This window comes from Seriola dumerili, unplaced genomic scaffold (assembly GCF_002260705.1).
Source record: "Seriola dumerili isolate Sdu_G_001 unplaced genomic scaffold, Sdu_1.0 BDQW01000331.1, whole genome shotgun sequence".
In the NCBI taxonomy this organism is placed as follows: domain Eukaryota; kingdom Metazoa; phylum Chordata; class Actinopteri; order Carangiformes; family Carangidae; genus Seriola; species Seriola dumerili.
Window position 1 is genome coordinate 971,790 of NW_019174586.1, and position 19,739 is coordinate 991,528.

Consider the following 19,739-nt stretch of genomic DNA (forward strand, 5'->3'; position numbering starts at 1 on the left):
TATTAAACCAATAGGTAACCAACAGTACTTTTCTTCCTGACTTTAGTGTGGTGCGTGTGATGATAGAGTACACTCTGAAGTGTCCTGATGAATATAAAGTATTCAACAAGGTAAAAGCAAAGGTCCTCGCATAACAGATTTAACAGCTGCAACATATCAAAGGCTTCCTTGCCTCCACCTTCTGCACATCAGGACACCTCAGTTTTCCCTTTCATGACCTTCACAGCCGTGTGGCCTTCCTTGCATCAGGACTACTCATTCAGTATTGTTGATTACTGATTCCATATTTTGCTAATAGAATTGAATCGTGTGCCTGAAATTTAAAAAAATATTGCTAGTATTGCTGATCCCACTGAGACCATAAATAACCAGTCAACACTTTTAGGTCACGGTCTTGGTCCTCCAGTCTGGCAGAATCAGGAGTCACTCCGGTTGTTAGCCCCACAGGCAGCGACTCCCAGAGTACAAGCTCACACACGCTAATTGCCAATTACTTGCCCAGCATGAAATGGTGAAAAGATGGTGTAAAGAAGTGATCTCTAATCATCCATCCAGTGAAAGAGCCAAAGGTATTTTTCCTTGTAACAGCTGAGTGGATCTCATTATCCCATTTTTAAACATTGTTATTGATTGTTGGTTATCGTGTTCATTGGTCGTGGTTAAATGATTATTTCAAACTCCTTCAGTTGTACGACAACAGAAAACAGAAAAATATTTAAAGTGGAACAAATAGATCATGAATTTGGCTGCATTAAAACTCTCCTCCTCTGTCACTCAACAGAGCGACTCTGTCCGTAGCTGCCCAGTCACAGTCGACTGTGAGACAGTTTGGTCAAGAGCCCAACTTTCTGTTGTCTCTCAGTTTTTCTGCAATCATGCATTTTAAATGTTCATGTCAATAAAACAGAACAGCTGTCATTATCCTGTATTATGATAATTTTGCCAGATGATGTCACAATTGTAAAAAATAATGACCTTGTCATTAGAGATGTCTCTCCCACTCCTTACCAGATGTTGGCTGTGGTGCAGTTTTGTTGTCTGCCAAATGAAAAGAGGGCATAGAAGAAGAGATTTGTACCCTGTTTGTATTATTCAGGTGTTTCACGGTGGGAAGAGGTATCTACAAAAATACCCTGGAAAAGGCTGTAAGCCTCAACAGGTGGTAAGAAAGAAGAAGAGAATATTTTTCTGCCGAATTCACCATAGCAAATCAAGGCTTGTTTCTCTTTGAGTTTGTTTTGAAGGCCAAAATTTACCTCAAGCATATGAGTGTGAAACCATGACTTTTCATGGCCAGGTAAGACTCCTGTAAGACCTTAACACCCACACAACCATATGAACACGAACATACACACATACAAGCCATTCAACCGTCAGATGAATGAACGCCCAGCCCCATTTTCTCCCTAATTGCTTTTGAAAACATGTCGAGGAGCTGAGCAACATGGGGAATGACAGCTCCCAGTGTTTTCCTAAAGGACTAAGTCAACAAGCACAGACAGTGACATGAAAGAGCTCACAAACCTCTGCGGTTTTGCTCACTCACACGGACAACCAATTGATTAACTCATAAATCAACCTCATCTCGGGCCCCTGGGCCCTGGAGCACCCCTCCACCTACACCCCCACCCCCACCAACCCAAAAACGGTGGTGAGAAGCTGCAGCCCATCCCTGTGCCCTCCAGCTAAGTAAGTGGAGGCGGCATGTTCCTAGTCATGGCAGAAACCCAGCAGTAGGGAGAGGCCAGGTGGGGCAGGTAGAGTGGGTGCTAAGGAGTGAAAAAAAAAAAAATTAGGGTGGGGTCATGGAAACAACAGGTATAGGATTAGTATGTGTTATTATAACGACGGGGAGGGATGGAGAAATAAAACACAGAGGGGCTAAAGAAGGATACAAATGTGTTAAAAGGACAAAGGAGAAGAATGAATCAAGTGCTGTGTAGTGCTGCCAAAACGGAGAGAAACAAGGGGAGACAGATACGAAGAGAAAGAGGGAGAGACAGCATAGAAGAATGCAGTAAATCCCTGAGCGACTGAACAATTCTCTGGAGGAAGAAAAGAGGAATTTTTATGTGCTGCAGGTGAGCAGAACAGAGAGGGAGGGAGACTAAGAGAAGGAGATAGACAGATGGAAAAAGAGGGAGAGAACGCGGGGGTGGCCGAGGGAATTTGAGGGAAGCGTGAAAGGGTTTGATTGTAGCAGAGAAAAGGGGACACATGGGGTGAAAATGAAGCAAAAATGACACAAAATGTCACAAAATGGCTACTCATGCAGTTAGAGAGGAAGGCCTGCGGACGGACACGATGAAGGAGGAAGGCAGAGAGACATATGGAAAAAAGATTGGGAGACAGAGTGTGACAAAAAAGGATAGAGAGCAAATAGGAGAGAAAAAGACAGACAGTGAGGAAGAGGAGGTCCGAGAACGACTCGACGAGCGCATCTGTGTGTCTTAAAGGAATACACCAGGTTTTTTGGGAGATTGGTCTATTGGTCAGCTTCGAAGATGAGATCACGCACGCCACAATCATCATGTGACTTAAAAATCATGTTTAAAGTTATCTGGGTTCAAGAAAGATGACCTTTAATAGATGGTAGTGGTTTCTTTTGTGTAGACTATTGACTGACATACCATAACCTCAGCAGTTCATTTATTTTCAAAGTGTTTTGGGGGAGAATGTGTACTCTGGTGCATTTTAATGCATGCAGGCAATATAGGTCTACATTATGACTATCAGTCTTAATTATTTCAACTTTGTTTCTGAAAAACAAATTCAAAATGTTTCATTGTTCCAACAGGAGGAAAAAACCATCCAACACTGACTCAGTAGACTGAGCACAAAGCATAATCTGCAGCTTCAGTTAATTGTTAGCTGTGTATGCAAAAAAATATTTTTTTATTTAAATGCTTGACCTCTTCTTACATTTTGTTATTCAGAGGGTGATACCTTTGACTTTTGTCAGAAACATCAAATATATAATATTCTATCTCTAAGTTTTGACTATCCAAGCCTTGGAAGTGCTTAAACTTCCAGTCACCTAACAGTGTCTATGCAGTGAATGATTCAGACTTTAACTTTTACTATAAAATTCTTAGACAGAGTAAATTATCCTTAAAGTGGAGCTCCACTGATTTTACACATCGAAGTCTTGGGGAGTCCTACTCTATATACAAGAAGAGTTGTAGAAAGCCTGTTGTGGCTCCGGATGTGAGAAGCAGACAGTCAGTGGTCAAGCTGCATTGTTGGTATGTGCAGATGTATCTGGTTCTGCTGCACTGATTTTGACTGACTTCTACTTTTTAAACTTTCCATCATGAGGCCGACAGTGTTACAGGAGTGTGTTGCTAAATCGGTGCAGCACTACACTTTTAATAATTCCAAAAACGCCCAATTTTTTTTATATTTATCAACAAGATGATGCCAGTGGCCTGCTGTCACTCAACTCAGTATGTATGTATCAGCAATAAAATGAGGCACCATAGTGTTTCACCTCCACAGGGGGAAATGTAGGAATTTCCCAGAACCTTGTGTTTTTCTTAAAGACTAAAAGGAAGTGGAGTGTGGAGCAAAGAAGAACGAACAGAAGAGGTGCTCTCCAAGAGCAAATAAAAGTTTCTCAGCAAGACGGCCTGCACATCCCAGCCCTCTGTATGTTGTTAGTCTTGCATTAGATCACAGCCTGCCAGTCAGACAGACAGGCCTGTCTGAGCAGCAGAGCGTTCTTCTGTCAGCAGCTGCCTGATGGGCCCAACAAGCCAATAATGTCAATGCCTTGTCACTCACAGTATCTTCGTATTCTTATCGAAGGACTCGCCAGCTGAGTCATACTAACAGGGCTGAGCTATCCTGTTACGTATTAGTTACAGCAATTTGTCTCTGCCTCGCTGACAGAGAGACAGACACAGAAAGAGTAAGACGGAGACAACAGTGAGTGATGGCTGTTAGATAGCTCCGCATGACAAGCCTCATTCCAACGAAGTTCTGACACATAGAGATAATGATTCACACACGTGCTGCGTTTGCAAGCCCACACAGGGGCAAACAATACACACACACACACACACACACACACAGATAGATAAACGCACACACACTCAAGCCATACAAAGCTGCCTTTGTTGACTACTGGCAGCCCCTCAGTCATTGCTTACTGAATGTAAAAAACACACAGCCTCTCGTGTGTGTGTGTGTGTGTGTGTTTATACATATGTGTCATGCCTCTGTCAGCATTAACCCTTTCCCCCACTTAGCGAGAGTCATGAGTGTGTGTGATGATGTGTCAGTGTTGACGGTTGACTTCTTGTGTAAGTCACTTCCTGCTCAACTACCTTCTTTTTGAGGCTCATGTGTGTGCTTGTTTGCCAGAGCATGGTCCACATTTGTGTGTGCGTGTGGGAGTGTTTGTGTGTGTCGGGGTGGGTGTTTGCGGTTGTGTGCAGGTGTGTACCTCGGAGCTGATGGACGGGAGATTCTCATTGATCCCTTAATATCTGGCCTGAGGCGAGGAGAGGGAGCCAGAGAACTGCAGAACATGTGGGAAAAGGCATAGTTGAGAGCAATAAAGCCAAACAAGAAAGAAAGAAAAAAAGATAACAGGTGAGGAAGCGATAAAAGAGCGGGTGCAGAAGACAAGGGACGTGCAAAAAAACGATAAGAGGCAGAGGCGGTGACAGAGACAGGGAGAACGGCGGCATTGAAACAGACACAACAAGAGAGCTGGACGGTTGGTGGGATTATGAGGGTGTGTGTTTGTACCTGTGCCTGTTTGTGCTCATGTAAATCCCTCACTCCCACAGGTCAGAGGGATGTTTTTTTGGGGGGGAAGAGGAGCTTCGTGAGATAGTGTGATGAGAAAGGAAAGCAAAGTGGGTGGAGGGATGATGCAGTGGGAGGTGGGAAGCAGGAGATGAAAGGAAAAAGGAACGATCGTAAATTTTCACCCGGACAGACAAATAAAAACTCTCTCATACCCCGCCTCAATTGCTCTGTTTTTTGCCATGAATGTGAGCCGGCCTTTGTTTTCCAGAAGACGCCTCTCCCCTTGTGCCAATCACCCGTAACCATCCCTATAAAACGAAAACCATTGCAAACAAAAATCCCATATGCATTTTTGTCTCTCCTCCCAATGGCCTCCCAAATGACCAATAACACCACGCTCTGTACAAAACCTACTATTTATTCTCTTTTGAGTTACAATACAGTATTTTCACACTGGAGAAAAATAAATAAACATCTTGTTCAATAAATATCATAGAAATATGATCCATAACTTTTAGCCACATCATCCAAGACACATTGTAAAGACATAGTAAAAAAGTTATTCTGAATAACAAATGAAGCCATCTGTATATTGCAAAAATGAAAAAGACGGATTTCATGTGTTTCTGTGCTAAGGAGTGTGAAGTGACTCAGAGGAAGAGTTTGACATTTCGGGAACTCTTGTTTTCTTGCCAACAGCTAGACGAGAGGACTGATACCCCTCTCATGTCTGTCTGTTAAATATAAAGCTTCAACCAGGAGATGGTGAGCTGAATTCAGATTTCAGATCAAGGCAAGGGAGGTCCCACCTTAGATACCTACAGTGTCAGTTTTGACCTATGGTTCACCTGGAGTCACCAGGCCGTGTGGTGCTTTAACTATAACTAACTCCACAGAGTAACTTTACTGTCCCTGTATTTACATAGTTTCATTCACTGCAATAGAGAAGCTTTGCAGTGGAAATAGATTCGCAAGATAAGTCTTTCTAAACAGAAGACTATCTTCACTATGATCAATCTCAAGCACAAGCAGCCCATGTTGACCAATCACGGTTCTTGTGATTTCTCCGTAGCTGCTATAGCTGTGGCGTAAAGACCATAACACAGCAGTTTGAATGAAGCTTGAGAGCAGGACCTGCGAGGACCTCTAAAGGTTGCAAATTAACATGGTGTATCTTGTTTGTTTAATCCATGCAAAAACTCTGGTTATATACATGAACTATATCCTAACCCACAACAGTTCGACCATTACAAGTGTAAAAGCAACATGTTTTATTGGTTGTTGAACGGATTAAACAAACGAGATACAATGTGTTAATCAGTGTGTTTTAAGAAGTGCCTGTTGGACACATTTTGTACCTTTGGACAGAACCATTTCCAGTCTCTATGCTAAGCTAACAGTCTCCACATCAAACTGATATAAAGGTTGTATCAATCGCCTCATCTATATTTTGTCAAGAAAGCAAAAAAAAAGCCAGTTTCCCAAAATGTCCGAACTGTTCCTTTAAACATGGAAAAATGACAAATTGATCAACGCTTCGTTAAATGTTTCTTGCTATGGAGGGAAATTATTAAAAACTTGTACAAAGCACCGAATCAAAGGCAGCAAAGAAGTGAACGGTATGTTAAGGCACCAAATACCACAGTAAGTATGAGTGTGTGTGTGTGAGTGTGTGTGTGTGTGTGTGTGTGTGTGTGTGTGTGTGTGTGTGTGTGTGTGTGTGTGTGTCTGGACAGTATGTGTAGCGCTGTTGTAGAGTTACTGTAACTGACCGGTCAACTTCTGATTACTCAGCAATACCACCCTGCCCGTTATTTCTGGTGCTCATCCCCCTGACTCACGCCTCCTCCCGTCTTCCTCTCCTTTTCTGCCTCTTCCTTTCCTCATCTGTGCCCTCTTCATCCCTCTGGCCATTTCCTCCTCTCCTTTTGTCTTTTACCCATTCAGAAAGTTTCCCTTCTTCCTTTAGAGAAAATGAATGTTTGCTGATTCACACATCTGGGGTCACTGAATCAGTTTTCACTCAATAGCTGCACTGTGTCTTGCTGTCTGTCACTCAGTCTATCCTCCTCTGTGTGTGTGTGTGTGTGTGTGTGTGTGTGTCTAACCACCTACAGTGGCATTTCTGTTGATCCATGAGCCGTGTAGTCCGGTAACTCAGCCCAGTCTCAGTGTGTCTCGCTCAATGAGCTGCTATGTGCATTAGGCGGTTGACAGTGCTGGTAATGTGTTGGCTTTGTGTGTGTTATATTCCATTAGCACTTCTGGTGACCTGCCAAATAGTCCTTCATTCACTTATTCCAGTACGGTATGAATGAATGTGTTAAGCTCGAATGTGTTTATGTGCTTCTGTCTGTTAAAGCTCTCACTTTGTTTCCACTCAGACTTTGTGCAAATAGACTTCTGATATACTGCACGTTTGTGTGTGTTTGTGTGTGTTTGTATGTGTGTGTGTGTCTGTGTGTGTCTAAGTGTCCAGTCCCGTCTCAACCTCGGAGTCTCCTCTTGAGACGGTTGAAGTCCTTCGCCGATCGCCAGAGCCAACTCTGCAGCTCGCGCAATATCCAAAACCCCTCCACCTTCCTGGCGAAGTCGTTCATCGTCGGCTGCACTGGCAGGAGTGAAGAGGAGGCAGAGGAGGAGGTGGAGGAGAGCAGCGGAGTCAGTGGAGGCGAAATGAGGGAGGTGCCCCCTCGTAAAGAGAGAGGGATGGGCTGGGGGAGAAGAGTGTGCTTCTCACCTGCTCCGAACTGGTAGAGGAGGGAGAGGGTGGACAGAGAAGGTTGGAGGGTGGGGGAGAAGAGCGAGCGAGGAGGCCGACGGTGATGATAGAAAGCGGAGGAAGAGGAAGTAGCCTCCATATGTGATTGCTTCTCCTCCTCCACCATCAACCCAATGCTTTTCTCCACAATAAATCCATCTTCTCTTCTGAGTGTGTCTGGGTGATGTGCGTTCAGGTTGTAGCTGTACTGATTGTTGTTGTCGTCGTCATTGTTGTTTTGGATGGCTGGTTGTCGGAGGGGGCTGGAGTTTTCTGTGCTCGGGTAAGACACTTCAACCCCGGGTTCAGGCTGCCCCTCCTTCTCCTCTCCATCCTCGTTGATACTCAACAACCTTCTCCTCCCCCACCTCTCTACCCCTCCCTCTTGCTCCACCTCCTCCTCTTCCTCCTGCCCTTCTTCATTGGCAGCCCATTTCCCACTCTCAGGCTCATCCCTCTTTCCTCTCCTCCCTCTTTCTCCTCGTCCCTTCTCCCTCGATCCGCCACTCCTCCCTCCACCTGCGGCCGCCTCTGCTCTCCTCCCCTCTTTCCCTCTTCTTTTTTCCATCAGGTCAACGCTGACGCCTTCCTCCCGCTCTCCTCTGACCACCTTCACCCCGGTTCGTTTCTGGTTGTTACGCTGACCCGAGTCTGTCCTCGTCCCGGCTCTGGACCTGTACAGGCTCTGGCTCATCAGTGGAGCTGGTTGGTCGCCTCCTGTCCCCCTCTGAGGATACTGCAGCTCACCAGCATTACTTCCCATGTTTGCAGATGGAGGAGGAAGTGCGTAACCAAGCGTGGTCATCAGTGCGGATATCGAGCCCAGCAGTCCATCCAGGCCTGTGCAAAAGTGCAGCAGAGAGGTTTTGAGGGAGGGGCAGAGGGTGGAGCGGGCCAGCTCCCTGACAGCCGCCAGCAGCACAGAGTAGGCCTTCTGGTTCTGGGCGAGCCGGGCTTGGTTCTCCAGGCCATGCCACAGCTCCAGGCGGGTGGCAGCACTGGGCAGGGACAGAGCCGTGCTGTTGGGCCGCGGAGGGGAGAAGTCTTTCTCGTTGAATGGAGGGCCTAGGTAGGTGAGCTGGAGGCGGTATAGAGAAGGAAGAAGAGAGGATGAGAAAGTTTAATGGATAATTCTGGTTCATTATTTATTTTCACAGTTTGGGCCATCATTTATCGTAACACTTGACACAGCTTCATTGCTACACTGTCGATCAGACAGATTGTAAACAGGCCAACAGACAGTTTAACTAAAGCATTTCGTATGGAGGTTAAACCAAAAGCGAGTGCTCCAGTCATGTCTGTAATGATCCCCCAACACACAAGAAAACTTTGTAAGAAAAGTTTGGCTTTGTTTTCACTTCCAAAGTAGTTTGGCCAGCGGGAGGGTTTGAATGAAACCCCTGTGCTCCTGTTTGTTGCCCTGTCAGACCTCTGTTGCCGAGTTCCCAGATCTCAGTAATTGACATGGTGAGCACAATGTTATGAGTAATTATATTAAAGAGGCTCAAAACTATGAAAATATGACCCCAGTTAGATCCTTTGAATTAGTGTAAGGACAGTAAACTGTCTTTTAAAATGAATGAACCGAATGGTATCACAAAGAATTACTCACATATACGTCTTTGATTTCTTTCAGCTGATACTCCAGGTATTTGGTCAGCTCATATGTGCTTTCTATTGAACTCCTCTCACTGGCCAGGTTGTGTGACAAATCCAGGGCCGTTGCCATGGCAGCTGCCAATAGCAGGATGAGCTGGTGTTGATGGACTGTGGAGAAATAAAAAAAAAAAAAGACTGATTAAAACTCAGGCAGACGGTGTGAGATGTTTCTTTAATGACGTCCAAATCATGGGTGTCCAAGTGGTAATTAACACACACTGCAGAGGTATTTTTAATCATAACAATGAGATGAAATTTATCTCAGCCATTATTTTCTCAGACATTTCGTGAATATTTAACTTGGAGTTCTTAATTAATTTGATGACTCAAGAGCTCAACAGACAAAATCACCTCCAGCAAAAGTTTCCAAGCCTTCCTCTTGGTCGCTGCACCATTCACACTGTTTATAGGAATTTTTACAATATTCTGGTTTATTTCTTTGTCTCTATGGCGATGGCCTCGTCTGTTTACATATTGCCAGGTCAGAGTCATCTGACACTGCCAATAAAGCTTTTTCCGTTTCTAATCTAATTTTAGATGTTTCTGGCTGTCGGAGGTTTACTCTGGCTTCAAATAAAACCTTGCTTAATAGCTTCAGACAGTCAGCTTCAGACAGTCAGACAAATGGCTCCTATGTTCAGTGCACCAGCCTGTCAGGCAAACAGTCGCTCACACACACACACACACACACACACACATACACACACACACACACACATACATGTTCATTCCTGACCGATATCCCAAAAACAAAGACATGTGGCTTTCTTTACAATCACAAACATTAATGTGTTTGTATCAGTTGTATGTTTGCTGTTGACTTCTTGTTTATGTTTCAGAGTGTTTGTGTAGGTGTTTTATGTTACTGTGTGAGTGTTTGGGAGAATGTTTGTAACCGTAATTGAGTGTATACAATGCTTTTGCGTGTGTGGGTGCTGCTAAGTGTGTATGTGTGTGTGTTGAGGGGTGGGGTGGGTTGTAACACTGGAAACCTTTTAGTGCCCCTGTCTCTGGTTTCAAACAGGGAAAATTGGAGCTGAAAGGTGGTTTTCAACATTAAGAAACTTCATGTACATCCAGTCGTCTTTGTCCCGTGCTCATTCTCCCCTTTATTTTCCAACTCTCTCTCAGCACTTCCTCAGCCCTCCACTCGAGCGCAACACACATTTCTTTTGTCGTCTCTGCTCTCCGTCATCCTTTTCCATCCTCCCTGTGCTCACTCTCACCCCCCGTGACACCCAGACGGTAGGCAGTGATTCATGCTTGTAATTATGTGCAAAACATGCTGCTGTTCAACAGGTGTGAAATATATATTGCCCAACGTGTGTGACCCTGTCAGCTTTGTCTCATTAGCTCACTCCGTCTTTCTCTGACACACCTTGGGCCCCCCATGTTTCACTAATTTAATTCTTTCCTCCTCTGGAACTGGACTTCTTCTATTGCCCTTCTCTCTTCCTTTCTCTCTCCCTTTCTCTCTCTCTCTCTCTTCATTTCATCTCTCCCATCACTAACCCCACCCTCGCCCCCCCAGGATGAATAAATGACTTTAAGTGAATAGCTTAAACAGATTGCAAAACATTTACCCTCAACAAGTTTTCAGTGGTTCTAAGAAAACATGTTCTGACCTAAAAGAGTCAACACCTTTTTCCCTCTGACTCAACCACTTACATTTGACATATCGGTATGCACTCCCTTACAGGGCTGGGTAGAAACTTAATGATGGTATGTGCTCTAGACTACTCTATACACAAAAATGTAATACGTAGGTCGTTGTGCAACCTAAAACAAGAATGTGTTACTGCAGCAAGCGAGAAATTCTGGCTATCAAAGAGGAAAATATCAATTGAACATGACAAAGTAATCAGAAATAAAATCAAAGGATAAGAGTATGGTTGACAAGCGAGGATAATCCCTTTTATTGTGGTACAAATTGCAGCAATGACGTGGTAACAAGCGACTCTACTCCCAAACTAACTTAACAAGCTCACTTAAATTAATATATTCATCAAATGACTTGAGCTTTAGTGAAAGACTGAATGACAGATTGTTGAAAGTCAAATTAAAATAGGATTAGAAATACTCATCGAAATGACATGGACAAAACCTGAACAAACAACTCCCCGGCTGCTTCATTTGGAAGGGAAAAAAACTGCACCCTCCACAACTGCTTGACCCTGAGTTTTAGGCTACATGAAAGCATCCTCCCAGACTATTTTCTAAATCACTGTGGTTGGGCCCGGGTAACTCCCACACGCTCCCACACACACCTTAAAATCAGTCAAATTGGACAACCCCCGCCAACCAAGCCTCATCTCCTCAACCGCAAAAGCCTCATCACCTGTCAGGAGCAATAAGCATCTTGCATCAACGTCTGAAACATTCAGAGCTCATCAAGCCCGGGGTCCTCCCACCGAACATCCTCCATTAGCATCAAAACACCCTGAAATCAACACGACATGGTTGACTCTCGGACTAAACAGCCCTCGAGGAAAAGGACCCACAGCGTGCAAAAAGGGTTGCATTCAGAAAGAATAAACAGGTACCAAAAAAAAAAAAAATAGCCTGGGCTGGAGAAAGAAAATTCTCCCCAGCAAAAATCAACCCAAACTGTTCCAAACCGTTTCCTTTTGTCTGCAGCCACATGCTCGGAGATGATTGCCAGACGTGAAAGGCTCTTGTTGTTTTGATTGAGTGCTGACATCTCTAAAAGCATCCTCCGCTGTGGCTAAAAACAACTGCTCTTTTGTATGGGTAAACTGAGATAACTCAAACCCAGAGCCATGTTGTTGTTATATAATATTATACTGAGTAACTACACTATAGTCGGCATACAGCCTGACTTCAAGGCGAGCCCTGCAGGCTTGGGGCTGTGTCTGTGTACCTGGCAGTGGAAGCACACTCCGCAGGGCAGGGTTGAAACCAGAACATTCTCTGTGGGAGGATTGCATTACAGCAACACAGGGGTTCCCTACAACGGCCGACCATGACCCGCCTCTGTACGTGTGTGACTCTACCCATTTTCAGGCACATACCTATTAGAGTTACACACATGCACTCGCAGGGGAGCTCCATTATTCACAACAGATCATATTTTCATCTTCGGTTTGTCCGTTGATGTCAAGTCAGATCTGGCACTCTGGAGTCTGGCTGCCATCTGCAAAACAGAGCTGAACATGAGGTTCTGGCGCCAGAGCCTCTGCACTCCAGATAGGTCAGAATTAAACATTCACACAGGGTCAAGGTTCAGAGGTGAATTCTGGGACGAAAGGTTGTGTTCAGGGGCATAACGAGCCTTGTAACACACTTGACATGTTACACTCCAGACGGCGTTTTGGTAAACCAGTGACCCGGTGTTTGTGGGTGTTGTTCCACTTCCATCCAAGAAGACTAGTATTTCATCTTTCCCAACGTGCACCACCACTTGAGGTTTTAAACAAGCACTTAAACAGAATTTTGGTATTGTGGGAAAACCATCTGCAAGTAAATCTCTCCAGTCTGGTCCAGGAAAAACTACCTCCGGTGCCAAAAAAGGTTGCCCTCTGTCGATGTAACCACTTGAAAGAGAGGAAACATCAGTACATGGAAGATGTTATAAATCAGGTCCAAATGAGATGTTTTTCATTTCCAGTGAAACATTGATTAGGATGACTATAGTATACTGTAATGGCATACTTTTGGTGAGCATACGTTGTACGGGTTTGACAAGATTTAAAGCCATGCAGGCTGGTTTTGGAAAAACAAAGGATTAAACATCATCTGTGGTGTGTTTTCCAGAACCAAAACTCCTAGCTGTAGGCTACATCCTCTCACCCGTTCCACTTCAATTGTATATGTTCACCGTGTAGACCTCCTCTGCTGTATCACAGGACAATATGAGACAACATTAGAGACAGAAATGACTGATGTACCAAGCCATGTTGTGATGTGGGCCACTGATGTCATGTTGTGAATGACTTAAAGACAGATTTACATCCAGCCTGAGTCTGCAGACACATCTCGACAAGTTCAATTTGAATCCCACGTATAAATCTGATTCATGTTAATTGTACATTTGTTTTTAATGTGTTTCTTCTATTGAAACCTAATGAAAGAAATCTGACAACAATCTGGACATACGGATAATTTAAATCACGGTGCAGTTCTGAACATCAGCTTTGCTCGGTTCATTAGGTTGAGTTCATTCCCATCTGCTAAGGATAATGCGTTAAAATGTTCTAATGCCAGGTTCATGTCATGATTCAGATCATAATTTTGAGCAGCAGGGTCGACCACTCCAGCAGCCTCCCTCTAAATCAGAGATGTCAGGGATTTCAGACAGTTGAAAATCATTTTTTTAACCTGTCAACAGACACCTCAATTTTCATGCACAAGAATCAAAATAAAAAGGTTACTGCTGTTCTTCAACTCTTTTGATTAGAGTCATAACTCCTGTTCTGCTTTGAAAGGTAACTCATTAAATTTTACAACCAAAATGTCAGAATGAGTATAAGAGATACTGAACCAAAGTTATAGAGGCACAAACATGACAAAAAGGTAAGGATTCTTTTTTTGGCCTAAAAAAGGAATCCAAGGCCTGTAGTAGTAGTGTCTGAACAAACTCTGTGTCAACAGCTGTTGCAGTGATATGAGGATCCTAAAATGCTTTGCAGAGATAGAATCAGGACACTTAGAGCTTTCAAACAATGTATAATTTGTCAAGGCTGCGTGAAGTCCAGCACAGACCAAAACACACCTAAAGCAGTGTTACCAAGGCCAAAGCATCCCACGGGTGGGGCTGTGTCTTACAGTCTTCTTCAGTGAATGAACAATCGAAATTCTGCATTTACAACACTCGGTCACACCGGAGAAAGTTCCATTCAATGAAGAAGATTGTGGGATGTGGTTGAAAGCTCCAGAAGTTAGAATAATCTATCAGTTTTGTTTTTCCCAAGGTCAAGAATGAAACTCGCAGTAAGTACCACCAAAATCCACATACTGCAGCCACATGTGATAACTCTGATCAGCCATTACATTGCAGGGTTACTTTTAAATGTCATTATCTATTACCTTTTTTTTTTAACTTCACAAATCTCATATTTCTTTCTCGGAGTGTGCAACGATCGCCTGCATTGTCTTACATATTTGTTGTCATCTAGCTAACGTGGCAGCGGCAGAGCTGCAGGCTCATTGTGGCTTTGTTGACAGAAAAGTCCCATCGGAGCCAAATCCAGAAAGGCTGTTTGTTTCTTGCATAGTTTTTTAATTATTCTGTTGCACTGTACCTGGTGGCAATTTTGCCTTCTGTCATAACACTTACCCTGAACATAAACACACCTGCGCAGGACGCCAGGGGCGAAAACATGCGTCAACACACTGATGTGAGGGATAGAGCCACAGGGGAAGTGGACCGTGACACCAGCGAGGTGACTGAGGGTGAGTGGGGGTGAGTGGAGGTTGAGGGGTTTGACAATCTGAGGTCAGGGTCAGTGTTGTGTGTCTGTGTACAGTTAGGGGCCAGATTTATGTGCAGTCTGCACTCAATCAAATGTGCATTCCTTCACTAACTCAACACACACAAACGTGCACGCACGCACGCACACATATGCATCCAGATTGTGCACTGGAGCGCAGATCCATGTATGCACAGACGTTATACTGAATAAATACATATAAACAAAGCATTGTGTACTCACAATGCACACACACACACACACACACACACACACACACACACACACACACACACACACACACACACACATGCACACACACACACTTTTCCCATCTCTTCTCCCAGGAGATTCCTTCCTCTGGAGTCTGTTCATACTGAATTTCAAATTGATCCTCTTGGCACTGGACACACACTGGGGTTGCCAAACAGCATCAATGACCCAAAAACAAAGGCAAAAGAAAACACACATTAAAAAAGCCAATAAAAATTATGTTTATGCCCAGAAACTCTCAGTGTAACCATTTCTTTCAAGTCATAAACTCAACCTCCTCCCCTTTTTGCCTTGCTGTCTGTCTCCCTTTTCACCTTATAAGCCAATCTATCCTTGCCTTTTCTTTTTCTTCTTTCTTTTTTAATCTGTGGATTCCAGCCGCTGCATGCTTTATCGCCATGTTTGGTTTCAATTTCGTTGTCGCTTCATCTGTCCCCCCCTCTCCCCTTAAATCTTCCTGAAACATCAAACTTCCATTAAAAAGTTTCCCTAATTAGTGTTCTCCTCTCTTCCTTTCACTAATTGGCTCCACTCGTTCCTTCCCTCGACATCTTTCATTCCTTCTTTCCACTTTTTCAGGCCTTCAGTTTTTAATTTACCTTTTATCCCCCACGTCCCAACCCCCTCCCCCCACCCCCCACCCCCGCTACCCTCATCCTGGCTACTCCCCATCACGACCTCATGGTTTTCCCTAAAAAGACAATCAGACAAAAACCTTCAGCTGAATTTCAAATTCTCTGCTCTGTGACGGCTTCGAAACCAATTGTGGAAAGTAACTGGGTAAGGGAGTAGTAGTCGTGAAGACATCATCTTTGGCTTTAGAAAAACTGCAATTTTCAAAACCTGTGATTTCTCATTATCTTCTGACACTCAGGATTGAAGAGTTGATCGATCAGTCAGAGTAGTCGAAATACAAATTGATCATGAATATTTTTGTTAGTTGCAGCCTCCTTTTATGTGAATTATATTACCTTTGTTATTTCTTGGCTGGACCTTTCAGGCACATCACTTATGCTCAGTTTTTATTTATTCATTGATCAATTGCACTGATATATTGCCTTTTATTTAGGCGGGCTCCTGAGCTACACTAATGTCCTCTTGTATTGTGTGTTAGTTTGTGCGTTCATGTTACTGTTGTTGTGGCAGGATGTCTTTCATGTTGTTTTCTTATAACTGTGAATGGGCGACCACACTAGTTTCACCTGTTTATCGATTGATTTGAGTATTTCAGTACATGCCACATTGTACTTGAATTCCATTACTTTTCAGGGGCAAATATTAAATATACAATATAATATATAAATATTAGTATATTATTTTACTGGTTTACTCCACTAAATTTATTATACAGAATCAGTTACTTGTTGCGTACTGCAAATGAAGATTATGTCATCTACAATGAGCATGTAAAATATACAATGCATTGTTATACAGCCATTTACTAATACTCAACATTGTATAAAAAATTAAAATTAGCTCCACTCTCACCCCGCCATAATTTAAAAATGCAGGTAACATTAATTCATCAGTAATAATAATTTGTTAATATAATTCAACACTGACGAGGGCAATTCTTTCTGAACAATTAGTATAAAAGTTCTTTTAATTTGATGATACTATGCAGTTTTTCGTAAGTAAAGTTTTGAATGCGGAACCTTAAAGTGAGACCTAAGAGTATTTTTATATCGTGGTATTATTACTTCTACTTAAGCAAAGGATCAGAATGTGAGGAAAGATATTCTGGGGCCTTGAAGGATAGAGACAGAGGGGAGGAGGTGGAGGAGGAAGAGAGGATTTGAGAGGAAGGAGGGAGAGGAAAAGGAGTTGGTGGAGGGGAGAGAGAGGGAGCCAGTGAGGGAGAGTTTTCTGAAGCGAGGGGCCATGTTAATTTGGGAAAAATGTAAACAGCATGTGTAACTGTTCAAAGCGTGACCGACTCATTTTATATCATTCCCCCCCTTCTCTCTCCTCTCTCTTTCCCTCTGGGTGCTGCTAACTTCTGTCAATCTGCACTGCATTAACCCCTCTACCGCCAGTTCCTCCTGCCTTCTCTCTCTCTCTCTGTCTCTGTCTCTATATTTACTTTTATCTACCTCTACCTTTCTTTACTCTCTCACCCCCAACACACACACACACACACACAATCTTCACCACCCCCACGTGTCCTCTTCACATCCATATACCGTGAAGAATTGAGGATGCCGCTGAACGAATCAAAAGATGTGAAAGGTTCACGTTTTCCTCTCTTTTGCACATCCCTCGCTCTCTTTCTCTCTCTCTATCTATCTCTCTTTTCGTTCTTCCTTTGTTTCCTCCTATTGGCCAGTGTGTTTGAACTCACTGGTCCAACTTTTATCTGAAACACACCGACACTAATTCAATCCTCCCGGCAATAACAGGCCTTGTCTGTGTATGTGTGTATGTGTGTGTGTGTGTGTGTGTGTGTGTGTGTGTGTGTGTGTGTGTGTTTGTGTGTGTGTGTGTGTGTGTGCGCGTGTGCACGCAACAGAAATAGAGAGAGAGCGAGAGGAAAGGTCATGTGTGTTTAAAATCAATAATGATCAGAAAAGAATGTTTTTTTTACTCTACATTTTCCTTTACATTGTGTGTGTGTGTGTGTGTGTGTGTGTGTGTGTGTGTGTGTGTGTGTGTGTGTGTGTGTGTGCGTGTCCACCTGGGGAGGTAAATGTGTGTGTGTGGTGTCAAAGGTGGCATGTTATTCAACAGCTGAGGTTTGTGTGTATTTATTTGCTCTGAGTATCAGAAGGAGCAGCAGTTTGTTCTGGACTCAACTCTCTATTTATTGTCCTTCTAAAGTTACACCAAACTCATGATGGCTGGTCCGGTTCACACGATGTGACCACCTAGATGGGACGAATGAGAAGGAAGGAGGATGACAGGAGAAAAAGACGGAGGAAGAGAGGAAGTTGGTGACCTTCTGTTCAGCGCATCATTTTATTGCACAGCCATCCTTCACTACTGTCTTTCCCTCTTTCTTTCACCTCCTTGTCCTTCTTTTCATAGACATGGAACAGCAGCCGCACCAGTTGTCCCACGGGGGAAACGTGTTTTTCTGTGTGTGTGTGTGTGTGTGTGTGTGTATGTGTGTGTGTGTGTGTGTGTGTGTGTGTGTGTGTGTGTGTGTGTGTGTGTGTGTCTCCTCTCACACCCTGACTAACGTGAATCATGTACTTTCTCATATCGGTGACAGCTAACTAGACAGGGGCTTTAGCTGCCTCCGACCCCTTCAACTCATGTCATTTTTTACTGTGGATAAGACCCCTAAACTCACCCCCCATCTCTCTCTCTCACTCTCTCTCTCTCTCACACACACACACACACACAGACACACACACACACACACACACACACACATTTTTTTCAGTCTTTTCTCTCTCTGTCTCCCTTTCCTCTCATTCCTCTCACATACACATTCTTGGCAAAATCTGAAAAATATAAAATTACTTTAAAAGCAAATAAAACGTCCCTCTATGCTGATCTAGTTCGTTTTTTACTCTAATATTTTTTTTATAGCTTTTAAAGTTTGTTGATGAGCCTCTAAACTCATCTGTTTCTTAATCATTAATTTTCTAATGTGAAGAAATGATTCAGATCCACATTTCAACTAACTCTGTATGTTTAAAAAACATGAATATATAAAAACACTAAAAGACTTTTGCATTAATTTCTTTCCAGGGTTACAAAAACACTTTGATCAGAATATTCAGACCATGTTTGAGATTAGATTCTTTAGTTTTGGGTCTAAAATGTATGCGCAAGATAGAAAAACATTTGGTTGGGTGCAAAATTATAAAAACAGGCACCAGCGTATTCCGTAGCACTCAGTCCTGCGCTATTTCACAACTTTTAATATTCACCATTTTTACGTATTTGCATTATTAATAATAAATAAAAAAAAGAAAAGAGGAAATACAAACTAATTAAATTTTACTTGAACTGATAAATTCAAATATAAGCTACTTGTTTTTTTTGTTTTGTTTTGTTTTGTTTTTTACTTGTTTTATAAAACTACCATTAAAGGTTTTATATTCATGAACTTACCTCCGCAGAACCTTTTCATTTTCTCCAAATCCTGTTATTCCGTTCAGTGCGCTCTCAGAAACTCGTCCACTGATGACGATGATGATGATGATGATGATGATGATGAGGATGATGATGATTGTGATGATGATGTCTTCTCTCCTCTTGTAGATTAGATCGCTGCCTTAAAAAATCGCAAAGTTTTCAGCATGTGTCGGCTCATAGTTAAATCTGCTGTCCTCCACTCAGGCATCTCTGGAGTTGATGAAGGGGGAAAAAATGCAGGTGATGTCGGTTTAATCCAATGAATGGAAGTATTGATTATTTCAAAGATATCCGTCGCCTACATTAGAGAGAGGAGATAGTCACAGGATGTAGCCTTAAATATTGACGCTCCGCTGCTTTGGTGTGTGTGGTCTGTGTGACAGACTGAATGACGGCGGAGCCTTTTTGTACCTCCTCCTCCTCCTCCTCCTCTCCTCCTCCTCCTCCTCTTTCTCTACCCGTTTCTCCCTTTTCCTTGCCCCCTTCCCACCCCTGTCTCTCCATCTTTCGTTATCCTCCTCCTCGATGCTGGTGATTCACCGGGTTGACGCATCACACAGTTCAACTTTACAGAGCCGCTGAACCACGGGACTTGTCGCAACTCATTTCTGTCTCCTTCCCCTCCTCATCCCCCTGAACGCAATCTGACGGCAGCCGTTTGATCTTTAATCTGCTTCCCTTTAATAAGGTGCGAGTCCAGGAGGACCGGGCAACCCTGCGACCCTCAAATCATCCAGGAAACGAGGAATTACACGTTCTTCCTCTGTCTTTAT